Below are 13,617 nucleotides of genomic sequence, written 5' to 3'. Positions count from 1 at the left end.
CAAAAAATAAGGAAAGGAAACTTTCCAAGCACAGCAACATTAATTTCATTTGACACGTTTTCCATGTGCACACGCATTCCAACACAAGAGACTATCAGGACCACAGAAAGAAACTGCAACAACAAGGAGACATACCCACAACAAACATACAACAAAAATCAGCGCTACTCAAGCTTATCGCAGAACAGAACTGCTTCACTTTCGACAATAAGTTTTACTGTCAACAATAAGGACTGCCTATGGGATCTCCAGACAGTGGTACCCTATCTCACATATTGGTGGATCATATAGAACATCAAATCTTTCACAAAAATATAAAACCAAGGCTACTAAAAATAAAATATTGGTACCGATATGCAGATAATATAATTTTTCTGCTACATGAACCAAATATTCATACAAAATTACTTCACCATGACAAAAAAAATCCAGCTACAAAAACAGTTCACCATTGAAATAACAACAGATGAAAGACTACTTATATGACCTCACATACTCAAGAGAAAACAAAATAATAATTGGCTCCTTCTACCAACCCCCCGACTCAGATGATATAATAACTGAACGGTTCAAAGAAAACTTGAATCTCATTACAAATAAGTATCCCACTCAAACAGTTATAATTGGTGGAGACTACGATCTACCTTCCATTTGACGACAAAAATACTTGTTTCGGTAGCAGACAGGAAACTTCTTCCGAAATTGTACTAAATGCTTTCTCTGAGAATCACTTCGAGCAATTAGTTAATGAGCCAACACGAATTGTAAATGGTTGCGAAAATACACTTGACCTCTTAGCCACAAATAATTCTGATCTAATAGAGAGCGTCATGACGGATACAGGGATTAGTGAACACAAGTTCATTGTAGCGAGGCTCAAAACCATATCAACCAAAACCACTAAAAATAAACGCAAAATATATCTATTTAAAACTGCAGATAAAAATTCGCTTGATGCCTTCCTAAGGGAGTCTCCATTCCTTCCAAGCCAATTATGTAAATGTAGACCAGATACAGTATCGACAGCAATAGATAGATCCATACCTCATAAGTTAATAAGAGCCGGAACTGATGCACCATGGTACACAAAACACGTCAGGATACTGTTGCAGAAGCAACGAAAAAACATGCCAAATTCAGAAGAACGCAAAATCCCCAAGGATGGCTATGTTTCACGGAAGCCTGAAATTTAGTGCGGACGTCAATGTGAGATGCTTTTAATAGTTTACAAAATGAAACATTGTCTCCAAATATGGTAGAAAGCCCAAAGAGATTCTGGTAGTATGTAAAGCCACCAGTGGCAAAAAACAGTCAATACTATGGGACTTAACATCTGAGGTCATAAGTCCCCTGGAATGACTCTGAGCGCTATGGGACTTAACATCTGAAGTCATCAGTCCCCTAGACGTAGAATTACATAAACCTAACTAACCTAAGGACATCACACACATCCTTGCCCAAGACAGGATTCGAACCTGCGGCCGTAGCAGATGCGCGTTTCCGGACTGAAGCATCTAGAACCGCTCGGCCACAGCGGCCGGCTAAAGCTACCAACATACACATTTAAGTTTCATGCGATGTATGTAAACAAGTGTATGTATCCACATTATTTCCAAATGGTACAATACCAAAATCTTTAACCACATCGTAAATGAACAATATGTAATGCCTAAACTCAGTGACATATTCTTAACCTTGCAGTAAATGCACAGTAATGTAAAATGATTCACACTTAATTATCGCTCTTCTTGCAAATCTAAAGAATTTTTAGAATATATTTCATGTAACCGAGACAAGAGATTCATTGTAACAATAATTTTTCAAAATGAAAATAAACAAAAGCTTACTGAAGATAGCACACAAAGTGCTAAAATATGTCTGGGTAAAATAAAACTACAAAACGGTGTCTTGCATGAGGCAGAATTCCGCTCCAGTTTTTTGGTGCTCCGTTAGCAAACTTCATCTACCACCTTCAGTGTCTGATTTCCTAATCTAATTCTCTCAGCATCACCTGGTTTAATTAACCTTATTCTGCTTTTGTTGATGTTCACTTTATAATCTCTTTTCAGAACACCATACATCTTTCTCAAGACATGCTTCCCTTTCCTGACCTTCTATTCTAACAACCTCACTCGTTTTACTGCACAAGCTGTGAATAACCTGTGTAAGGTGTCAAACAAATAACGCACCTAACATTGTATTTCTGAAACAATTCCAGCCGACTCCATATGCCACACGACGCAGTTATGTGAAAATGTAAGCATTTTATTGATAGGCAAAGCGAAACGAATAAACAAACTAACATTTCATGAATTTAAACCACAAACACTCACACTAATAATTGCACGAAAAAATTTCCGTAGCCCTAGCTACGAGACGTAGTTGTGATGAACAGGCGAATTTTACGCGGACACAAGAGACGCCGCAGCCACCGCATAGGCCGCTGGATAAAGCAGCCCTTATCCCTGCTTTTAACGACGACCTTTCACAAAGCCTTTCTACAGGAACACAGCCGGAGATCGCAGATAAACGTCCGGGAAAGCCCAACTCAAAACACTGGTGGTTGACTTTAGCCACCTGTGTTAAAATTCGTATGAAAGAAAAAGCTGTTTATCTCAGTATTACGTAGCAGGAGTTAAACTCTGCCCTACAAAAGAACCAACGCCTGTGATAGGCTACAAAAACTCTACTGAGTGGAGTTATAAGAAGTACGAACACTCTGACTGGCCAGAAAAAAAAAACGCATGGCCACCAGCTTTAATATAGGAAAACTGCAGAGTAATTGGCTTCTTCTGTGGAGAAAATCGTCGAGTGTTTGAGCAAGGTGACTCACGCCGAGCTGAGACGATTGCGAGAGTCATTATGTGAACACTTGTTCACAGGCTCGTCTTAACTCGTAAGGAGTTAAAACTGCAATGTCTCCTAATACGGAGAACTGCCCCGAGCACTGACGGTTAACGCTTGCGAGCGATTTGAAGGCAACGACGTACGCGCTATACCAGCGTAACTGCGTGTACCATGCCAACTAACTTAGCTAGGGGATAAATAGGAGTCTCGGCTTCACCGAAGATGTAGGAAATGCGGCAGACTGTCGTTTAACTGTCAAGAGAAATTTAGAACAGATTTTCAAGTCACAGCTCGCGCCGACAGCCTCCACTGCCGCCAGCGACGCAAGGTAAACCACACGCACTCGAGGCACGACAGCAAGCGATATTCAATTGACACTCGGAACTGAAGAGGAGAAATTTGTTAACATCGAGTATAGATTTAAGTGTCAGGAAGTCGTTTCTGAAAGTATTTGTGTGGAGTGTAGCCATGTATGGAAGTGAAACATGGACGATAAATAGTTTGGACGGGAAGAGAATAGAAGCTTTCGAAATGTGGTGCTACAGAAGAATGCTGAAGATTAGATGGGTAGATCACATAACTAATGAGGAGGTATTGAATAGAATTGGGGAGAAGAGGAGTTTGTGGCACAACTTGACGAGAAGAAGGGACCGGTTGGTAGGACATGTTCTGAGGCATCAAGGGATCACAAATTTAGCATTGGATGGCAGCGTGGAGGGTAAAAATCGTAGAGGGAGACCAAGAGATAAATACACTAAGCAGTGGCAATAGGTACTGGGAGATGAAGCCACTTGCACAGGATAGGGTAGCTTGGAGAGCTGCATCAAACCAGAGTCAGGACTGAAGACCACAACAACAACACTCAGAACTGCAGTCGTCTCCATCACTTCTAATTTTCGTACACTCAGCCATGACCTGTAGTTAAACATATTCACGATTGCCTGGCTTAATTGAAGCAGGCATGTGAGATGTCCGACCTAACGAAAAGGATAGGTCAGAAACTATACAGTTCAGAATTGTTTTAAATGTGTACTTCTTTTTGATCGTTCTTTACCTACCCCCATTCAATTTTGGGTATGTTCATTGTGCATTTTAGAGTAATTGATATCTTTGGCCCCAACTGTATTTAATTTGTTTGTATTTTTATCAGCCACCAGGTATGGTCACCAACCATTTTACCATTAAAGGACCTTATAACAGTTAGGAATTTCCCTTCACAGTTGTGAACACTCAATATCAATATTTGACCATCCTGCAAGTAATTTTCTTAACATTACTGTGTCATGAAGTCAAACTTAGAGTAACAATAAACCTTAACAACGAAAATATAAGATTTTCATTTTTTTGCTAACATATAGTTAGGTTCGCCGATGACATTGTAATTCTGTCAGAGACAGCAAAGGATATGGAAGAGCAGTTGAACAGAATGAACAGTGTCCTGAAAGGAGGATATAACATCAACAAACTCAAAACGAGGATAAAGGAATAGTCTAATTAAAACAGGAGATGCTGAGGGAATTAAATTAGGAAATGAGATACTTAATGTAGTAGATGAGTTCTTCTATTTGGGCAGCAAAATAACTGATATGGTCGAAATCGAGATGATATAAAATGTAGATTGGCTGTATCAAGAAAAGTATTCCTGAAGAAGAGAAATTTATTGAGTATAGATTTAAGTGTAGGAAGTCCTTTCTGAAGGTATTCGTATGGAGCGTAGCCGTGTATATAAGTGAAACGTGGATGATAAATAGTTTAGACAAGAAGAAAATAGAAGCTTTCGAAATTTGGTGCTACAGAATAATGCTGAAGATTGGATGGGTAGATCACGTAACCAATGAGGAAGTACTGAATACAATTGTGGAGAAGAGAAATTTGTGGCAGAACTTGACTAGAAGAAGGGATCAGTTGGTAGCACATGTTCTGACGCATCAAGGGATCACCAATTTAGTATTGGAGGGTAAAAATCGTAGAGGGATACCAAGAGATGAATACACTAAGCAGATTCAGAAGGATGTAGATTGCAGTAGGTACTGGGAGATGAAGAATCTTGCACAGGATAGATTAGCATGGAGAACAGCATCAAACAAGTCTCTGACGACCACAACAACATAACATAGTTACGTATGAACCCATACACTAATTACTGTTAGGAATAACGTTTCCCTTACAAGGAGTGTAGAGGAACCGACGTTGAGATCACTGTGTGATTACACTAGTGTCCGTACTGCTGCACTCTTCTGAACTCTGCATGCGTGAGATCTTCCTAACTTGCAGGCTGTAGATTCAACACCAAATTCCTAAAACACTCACAAAGCGTCCTTGAGCAACTGTGGTAGGAATATAGAATCAGTCTCACAAGTGTTAGACCTGTACCACATCAGATATATGAGGTGTACAGCGTGATTCAACGGCCCCTAGCTCCGTCATTTCATGCAACCCAGAATGTTATATCTTCCATATACCACGCGCAAAAATTTCGAATTCCCTCGCTTGCTACAGAAAATCTGAACAGGGCTTTTTGGAGCAAATTTAAGGTAGCGAAATTTTGTCATGGGATACGTTTTCGGTAGAGGCCGTAGTTCTCGAGTTGTTCAAGAATGCCGGCCGGAGTGGCCGAGCTGTTCTAGGTGCAACAATCTGGATCCGCGTGACAGCTACGGTCGCAGGTTCGAATCCTGCCTCTGTCATGGATGTGTCTGATGTACTTAGGTTAGTTAGGTTTAAGTAGTTCTAATTTCTAGGGGACTGATGACCACAGCAGTTAAGTCCCATAGGGCTCAGAGCAATTTGAACCATTTTGTTCAAGAAAAACGTACGAAAGTGACCTTCAAACGCACCCCCACTCCCACAGTCAGACCCCAGCGCTCTGGATTTCTAGTACATTATTCATGTCCCTCCCTGCTACCGCTGTAGAAAAATTTGCGACTGCACGAATTATTTCTCACATTCTATCTTTTTTGGTTTTTGTTGACTGGCCCCATTTTTCCACCGTCTTGGTCGAGCAGTAAAAAATTGTAAAATTGACGTTTGTGTAAATTTTACCTAACAATTTTTCGGATTTTAACGGCATAAAATAAGCAATTACATCGTTGTATTCACTAGGACTCCGGGCTACGTAACTACTGGGCTTGTAAGGGTTAAGCTTCGGTCGAATTGTAAACGTTATTAGATTTACCGTAACATTTACAAAGTAGCTTCTGGTTCATTACCCTCCTGGGCTTGTTTTAATTAATAACGTTAACGAAATAGCCAGCTTTGCTAGTGGCGTAACAGCCCAATCAAAGGTCGAATATCGGGAATAGTTGGTGCAGTCGAGAATTTTTACACAGTGACAGGAGGAAGAGCCACGATCACCATACAAGAAATCCTGAGTGGTGGGTGCTGAGTGTGGTAACGAAAACTTGTCTTAGTACAAAATTTAATTAAATTAAATTTCCTATGAAAAGGATCTGTTCATTTTTTCTGAAGGACTAGTAGTTCGAGTGTAGCGAGTGAGAGAGTATGAAAATCTCGGGCGTGGTTTTTGAAGCCCACATATAACACTAGAGGTTGCATAACCCGAAACCCATAGGGGCACCTGACACACCCTGTATGAATAAAGAAAAGAATGAATGATTTCGAGGATGTTTTTCGTTTGCACAGAATTTTTTACATAGAGTAATTACTATTGCACAAGAAAGTGAGGGTATTTAACCAAGAGCCAACAGCTTGGGAACTGTAATGTTGACCTCGCTCTTTCTACATTCCTCCGCCTAGCTGAGGGCAGCCGGCGCAAATGTGCTGATTGTTGGGTTGCATAACGTTAAGGGGCCCCCGTGCACGCCGGTGCTGGTCACGTAATTGAATGCAGGTCACGTGCAGTAGCATTCCCCGTGAGGTTTCACGTCCCGTTCCTTCTCCCTCTCTCCCTTCCCCCCTTTCTCTCTCTCTCTCTCTCTCTCTCTCTCTCTCTCTCTCTCTCTCCTCTCTCTCTCCACGGCCAGCGCAGCACTTTTTCCCTTCTCCCTGGACTCCTACTTTTCTTGCGAGCCATCAAAATTTCAGCCGGGCAAGGATAGCCGTTAGCGCAAACTGCCGCTGAAGCTCACAGCTCGCGCGTATTCACGCTGCTGGCGTTCTTTAGCGCTCTCCACTCCTGAGGGAACCATCGCTCAGCCGGTTAGCGCCTTCACCTTCTGCGCGCTTTCACCCCGCACCACTTTTCCATTACACTGGGGGAGCATTTGTGTTGGCTTTTTGCATGACGTCTGATATTTCTAAGAACGTCCAGTAAACTAATTTGTTTTTCAAACTGACATTTTTCGGTTTTTTTCCGTCAAGTGCAACTGAATAAAACCAATTTCATTATGTCGTACGAGTTTCGCCTTTATTTTGAGAAACGCATCGTGAAAGCAGGGAAATATAAACAAATTTGTATATACACTATTTTGGCTTACATACTAGACACTTTCTTTCAGGCTAGAAACAGTTCTGTCATTTTCTGACTTTCTATAACGTACATGGGACATCGATAAGTAACACAAAATTATATCTCGGCCAAATTCAATTGAAAAAATGCGGGATCTGTTGTGGGACATTGTGAAATATTCCCGCTAGAGACCATACAGCTTCATGAAATTCCGACAGCTGGCGGTGCTTTACGTAGCCTCCAAAATGACGTATGTAGCGGAGATGCGTTCCAAGCAGAGAGCTGTCATTGAGTTTATTTTAGCGAAGAACCAGAGCATCGCAGACCTTCTGAGGCGCTTACATAATGTCTACGGAGACCTGGCAATGAACAAAAGCTCGATGAGTGGCTGGGTGATGAGTCTGGCATTATCGCATCAAGGTCACGCAAACTTGTCCAACAACTTGACTAAAACAAGGGATCGGTTCTCAGGACATATCTTTAGACATGAAGGGATCACCAACTGAATGCTGGAAGGAAATGTGAGAGGTAAAAAACAGTAGAGGGACATCAATTGATGAATGCAGTAAGCAGATTCAGAAAGATGTAGGCTGTAGTAGCCGTTCGGAGATAAAGAGCCTTCAACAGGATAGAGAGACAAGGAGAGATCCATCAAACCAGTCTTTGAAAAAATTTATTTGCCCATTTTTTTCTTTTTGAAGTGTGATCTTTATGTTTTTATATTCTTTTTTGATTTCTGTGTGGAGTTCTTGATGATAAAATTTGTTTTATTCATTTGCATAAAGATGGACGTTACCAAAAGTTGTCACTACAAGGTGGTCCATTGATAGTGATCGGCCCAAATATCTCACGAAATAAGCATCAAACGAAAAAACTACAAAGAAAGAAACTCGTCTAGCTTGATGGCGCTATGGTTGGCCCGCTAGATGGCGCTGCCATAGGTCAAACGAATATCAACTGCGATTTTTTTAAATAGAAACCCCCATTTTTATTACATATTCGTGTAGTCACAAACGTATAAGTAAATGGTATCACATAATATTCCGCTAGTTTGGACGGTATTTGTTTCTTGATACATTACCCGTGTTAAAATTGCGGAAAAGGTCGATATAGTGTTAATGTATGGCTATTGTGATCAAAATGCCCAACGGGCGTGTGATATGTATACTGGACGACATCATCCAAGTGTCCGGACCATTCGCCAGATAGTTACGTTATTTAAGGAAACAGGAAGTGTTCAGCCACATTTGAACCGTCAACCACGACCTGCAACAAATGATGATGCCTAAGTAGGTGTTTTAGCTGCTGTCGTGTCTAATCTGCACATCAGTAGCACACAAATTGGCCCTAATTTTATCGATGGCAATCTAAATGGTGCAATGTATGCTAATTTTCTACGTAATGTTCTACCGATGTTTCTACAAGTCGTTTTACTGCATGACAGAATGGCGATGTACTTCCAACATGATGGATGTCCGGCAAATACACTCCTGGAAATGGAAAAAAGAACACATTGACACCGGTGTGTCAGACACACCATACTTGCTCCGGACACTGCGAGAGGGCTGTACAAGCAATGATCACACGCACGGCACAGCGGACACACCAGGAACCGCGGTGTTGGCCGTCGAATGGCGCTAGCTGCGCAGCATTTGTGCACCGCCGCCGTCAGTGTCAGCCAGTTTGCCGTGGCATACGAAGCTCCATCGCAGTCTTTAACACTGGTATCATGCCGCGACAGCGTGGACGTGAACCGTATGTGCAGTTGACGGACTTTGAGCGAGGGCGTATAGTGGGCATGCGGGAGGCCGGGTGGACGTACCGCCGAATTGCTCAACACGTGGGGCGTGAGGTCTCCACAGTACATCGATGTTGTCGCCAGTGGTCGGCGGAAGGTGCACGTGCCCGTCGACCTGGGACCGGACCGCAGCGACGCACGGATGCACGCCAAGACCGTAGGATCCTACGCAGTTCAGCGATGAGAGTTGCTTCTGCCTTGGTGCCAATGATGGTCGTATGCGTGTTTGGCGCCGTGCACGTGAGCGCCACAATCAGGACTGCATACGACCGAGACACACAGGGCCAACATCCGGCATCATGGTGTGGGGAGCGATCTCCTACACTGACCGTACACCTCTGGTGATCGTCGAGGGGTCACTGAATAGTGCACGGTACATCCAAACCGTCATCGAACCCATCGTTCTACCATTCCTAGACCGGCAAGGGACTTGCTGTTCCAACAGGACAATGCACGTCCGCATGTACCCCGTGCCACCGAACGTGCTCTAGAAGGTGTAGGTCAACTACCCTGGCCAGCAAGATCTCCGGATCTGTCCCCCATTGAGCATGTTTGGGACTGGATGAAGCGTCGTCTCACGCGGTCTGCACGTCCAGCACGAACGCTGGTCCATCTGAGGCGCCAGGTGGAAATGGCATGGCAAGCCGTTCCACAGGACTACATCCAGCATCTCTACGATCGTCTCCATGAGAGAATAGCAGCCTGCATTGCTGCGAAAGGTGGATATACATTGTACTAGTGCCGACGTTGTGCATGCTCTGTTGTCTGTGTCTATGTGCCTGTGGTTCTGTCAGTGTGATCATGTGATGTATCTGACCCCAGGAATGTGTCAATAAAGTTTCCCCTTCCTGGGACAGTGAATTCACGGTGTTCTTATTTCAATTTCCAGGAGTGTAGCTCGCGTGCGGTTGAAGCGGTATTGAATGGCATATTTCATGACAGGAGAATTCTTCGTAGAAGCATCATACCATGGCCCGTACGTTCACCGGATCTCACGTCCCCGGATTTCTTTCTGTGGAAAAGTTGAAGGATATTTGCCATCGTGATCCACCGACAACGCCTGACAACATGCGTCAGCGCGTTGTCAATGCGTGTGCGAAACAATAAGTTCACAGAGATACATGTATCACATTGGATCAAAATGGTTCAAATGGCTCTGAGCACTATGGGACGTAACATCTGTGGTCATCAGTACCCTTGAACTTAGAACTACTTAAATCTAACTAACCTAAGGACATCACACAAATCCATGCCCGGGGCAGGATTCGAACCTGCGACCGTAGCGGCACGCGGTTCCAGACTGAAGCTCCTAGAACCGTACGACCACACCGGCTGGCCTATCATATTGGAACAACCGAAATAAAATATTCAAACGTACCTAGGTTTTGTTTAAAAAAACCTACCTGTTACCAACTGCTCGTCTAAAATTGTGAGACATCTGTTTGTGACTAATACAGCGCCATCTATCACAAAGGTAAAAAAGTGGTCCAACTAAAACATTCATATTTCCTTACGTACCACATGAATATGTAATAAAAATGGGGGTTCCTATACAAAAAAACGCAGTTGATATCCGTTTGACCTGTGGTAACGCCATCTAGCGGGCCAACCATAGCACCATATGGTTTGCCACTTCAAGCTAGAAAAGTTTCGTTCTTTGTAGTTTTTTTGTTTGACCCTTATTTCGGGAGATATTTGGCCCCGTCACGTTCAGTGGACCACCCTGTATAATGCTACATGCAGCTGACGATGACTGGGGAAGGAAAGTTAAAAATGTAACTCTTCTTAATTTGTTTTGAAAGTATCGTCACAAAGAAGCAAAACAATTTTGAATATGTGGGGTAAGCTCATAATCCACAAACTCAATTTCGCAAATGTGCGATCTGGTATTTTTCCGGCATATTTATAACATATAGAAATGTCAGGTGTCTCCCCAAATCAAGTCAGAAGTTCTCCTTGAAATTTATGGAAACACACTCGTTGCCATCTTCCTAGTGCTTGTGTATACACTGGAGGGAAAAAAATCGCAGCACCAAAAAGGTGATGTGAGGTATAAACTGACTTCACCCCTGCGGCATCAGTTAACACCTGAAGATGCTGTATTGCATCGCCGAAACTGGTAGCTGTGAAAATAAATAACATCGAACGGACGGCTGCAGGTGTTCCAAATTATTACATAAACGGAAGTGGGTGGACGCGTTTCTGCATCTATGACATGATATTTATTCAGATTTCGAACCTGTCACAGAAAAGTGACGCTGTGAGGATGCAGTACAAGGTGTAAACGGTCGTGAGCTTTATTTAGCTCTGAGGCTGGACGTGTTGAGTTGATATTAGTTAAGAATGCCTTGAAGCAACATAGATGCCTCACTGAGTAATAGGGCTACGAGAAGGTGGGTGTTCCTTCTGTGAAAGTTCAGAAATAGTTGGCGAGAATGTAGCCACTGTACATGATTGCTGGCCGAGGTGCTCATGATAATGTACGGTCACAAGAAGACTGGGCTGCAGATGGCCACGTGCTACCGAAAAGGAAGACCATCAATTTTGGCGTTGGTGTTTTGGTGTGATACTCTGCATCGGTGCAAAATTATGTGTTATTGGTTCCATAGTCCCTGCATGTACAAGTAGCACTTCGGTTGCGACCTACGCGTCGTAAGTGCGCAGGATAAGAGCCGTGACCTGTCAGAAGGCGAATCATACCATGGCTGGGATTGATATGGATAGGTCTTAGACATTCCCTGATGTCCGGGAAGAAATTATATACCCTACAGTGTTTGCCGCTTGACTCCCATTCCCTTCGTCAGGTATCCACCCAACATTCAACGGGTTGGTGCTACTCGATTACCTTCCCCGTCTTCAGCCAGAACATTGCAGCCCGAAACCGAATAGTTATGTCAATAGGGAAGATTCCAAGCAACACGAAATGTGTTGAAAGTTCCTGACAGCCTTACCAGGGCACTTCTCTACCCTCGTAGCACGATGCTCCTTTCGTCACCATATGAATTCGGTGGTGCCACGCACTGGCTGCAGAACAGACCACAGACTCAAACAGCGCACAATGGTAAGTACTCAGTGTGTGTAATGGTAACCTGAAGTGTGTTATGTTGCGTCTGGCCAATTTGTGCATGATATTGTCAGCCCTGTCAGTCTGTGAAACTTCCTGGCAGATTAAAACTCTGTGCCCGACCGAGACTCGAACTCGGGACCTTTGCCTTTCGCGGGCAAGTGCTCTACCAACTGAGCTACCAAAGCACGACTCACGCCCGGTACTCACAGCTTTACTTCTGCCAGTATCCGTCTCCTACCTTCCAAACTTTACAGAAGCTCTTCTGCGAACCTTGCAGAACTAGCACTCCAGAAAGAAAGGATACTGCGGAGACATGGCTTAGCCACAGCCTGGGGGATGTTTCCAGAATGAGATTTTCACTCTGCAGCGGAGTGTGCGCTGATATGAAACTTCCTGGCAGATTAAAACTGTGTGCCCGACCGAGAATCGAACTCGGGACCTTTGCCTTTCGCGGGCAAGTGCTCTACCAACTGAGCTACCGAAGCACGACTCACGCCCTGTACTCACAGCTTTACTTCTGCCAGTATCCGTCTCCTACCTTCCAAACTTTACAGAAGCTCTTCTGCGAACCTTGCAGAACTAGCACTCCAGAAAGAAAGGATACTGCGGAGACATGGCTTAGCCACAGCCTGGGGGATGTTTCCAGAATGAGATTTTCACTCTGCAGCGGAGTGTGCGCTGATATGAAACTTCCTGGCAGATTAAAACTGTGTGCCCGACCGAGAATCGAACTCGGGACCTTTGCCTTTCGCGGGCAAGTGCTCTACCAACTGAGCTACCGAAGCACGACTCACGCCCTGTACTCACAGCTTTACTTCTGCCAGTATCCGTCTCCTACCTTCCAAACTTTACAGAAGCTCTTCTGCGAACCTTGCAGAACTAGCACTCCAGAAAGAAAGGATACTGCGGAGACATGGCTTAGCCACAGCCTGGGGGATGTTTCCAGAATGAGATTTTCACTCTGCAGCGGAGTGTGCGCTGATATGAAACTTCCTGGCAGATTAAAACTGTGTGCCCGACCGAGAATCGAACTCGGGACCTTTGCCTTTCGCGGGCAAGTGCTCTACCAACTGAGCTACCGAAGCACGACTCACGCCCGGTACTCACATCTTTACTTCTGCCAGTATCCGTCTCCTACCTTCCAAACTTTACAGAAGCTTTTCTGCGAACCTTGCAGAACTAGCACTCCTGAAAGAAAGGATACTGCGGAGACAATGGATCAAGTGCGTTGAAACGCAAGGAGACTATGTCGAAAAATGATGTTGTTGTAAGTTTCCTAGTTGATTACAATAAAATTTTGTAACTACACTACTGGCCATTAAAATTGCTACACCACGAAGATGGCGTGCTACAGACGCGACAGGAAGAACATGCTGTGATATGCAAACGATTAGCTTTTCAGAGGATTCACACAAGGTTGGCGCCGCTGGCGACACCTACAGCATGCTGACATGAGGGAGTTTCCAACCGATTTCTCATACACAAACAGCAGTTGAC

At 43.8% G+C, this 13,617-nt stretch overlaps 3 non-coding genes across 3 annotated transcripts; all 3 read right to left on the bottom strand.

The window, feature by feature from the left end:
- Positions 1 to 12,531: 12,531 nt before the first annotated feature.
- Positions 12,532 to 12,606, bottom strand: Trnas-cga (transfer RNA serine (anticodon CGA)). The gene has a single exon. It is a non-coding gene; the product is annotated as a tRNA-Ser (tRNA).
- A 225-nt stretch (positions 12,607 to 12,831) lies between these two features.
- Trnas-cga (transfer RNA serine (anticodon CGA)) lies at positions 12,832 to 12,906 on the bottom strand. The gene has a single exon. It is a non-coding gene; the product is annotated as a tRNA-Ser (tRNA).
- Positions 12,907 to 13,131: 225 nt separating this feature from the next.
- Trnas-cga (transfer RNA serine (anticodon CGA)) lies at positions 13,132 to 13,206 on the bottom strand. The gene has a single exon. It is a non-coding gene; the product is annotated as a tRNA-Ser (tRNA).
- Positions 13,207 to 13,617: the final 411 nt, after the last annotated feature.

This window comes from Schistocerca gregaria, chromosome 9, assembly GCF_023897955.1.
Source record: "Schistocerca gregaria isolate iqSchGreg1 chromosome 9, iqSchGreg1.2, whole genome shotgun sequence".
Classification (NCBI taxonomy): Eukaryota; Metazoa; Arthropoda; class Insecta; order Orthoptera; family Acrididae; genus Schistocerca; species Schistocerca gregaria.
Note: the sequence above shows the minus strand (reverse complement) of the source record. Positions and strands in the feature narration are given on the sequence as shown.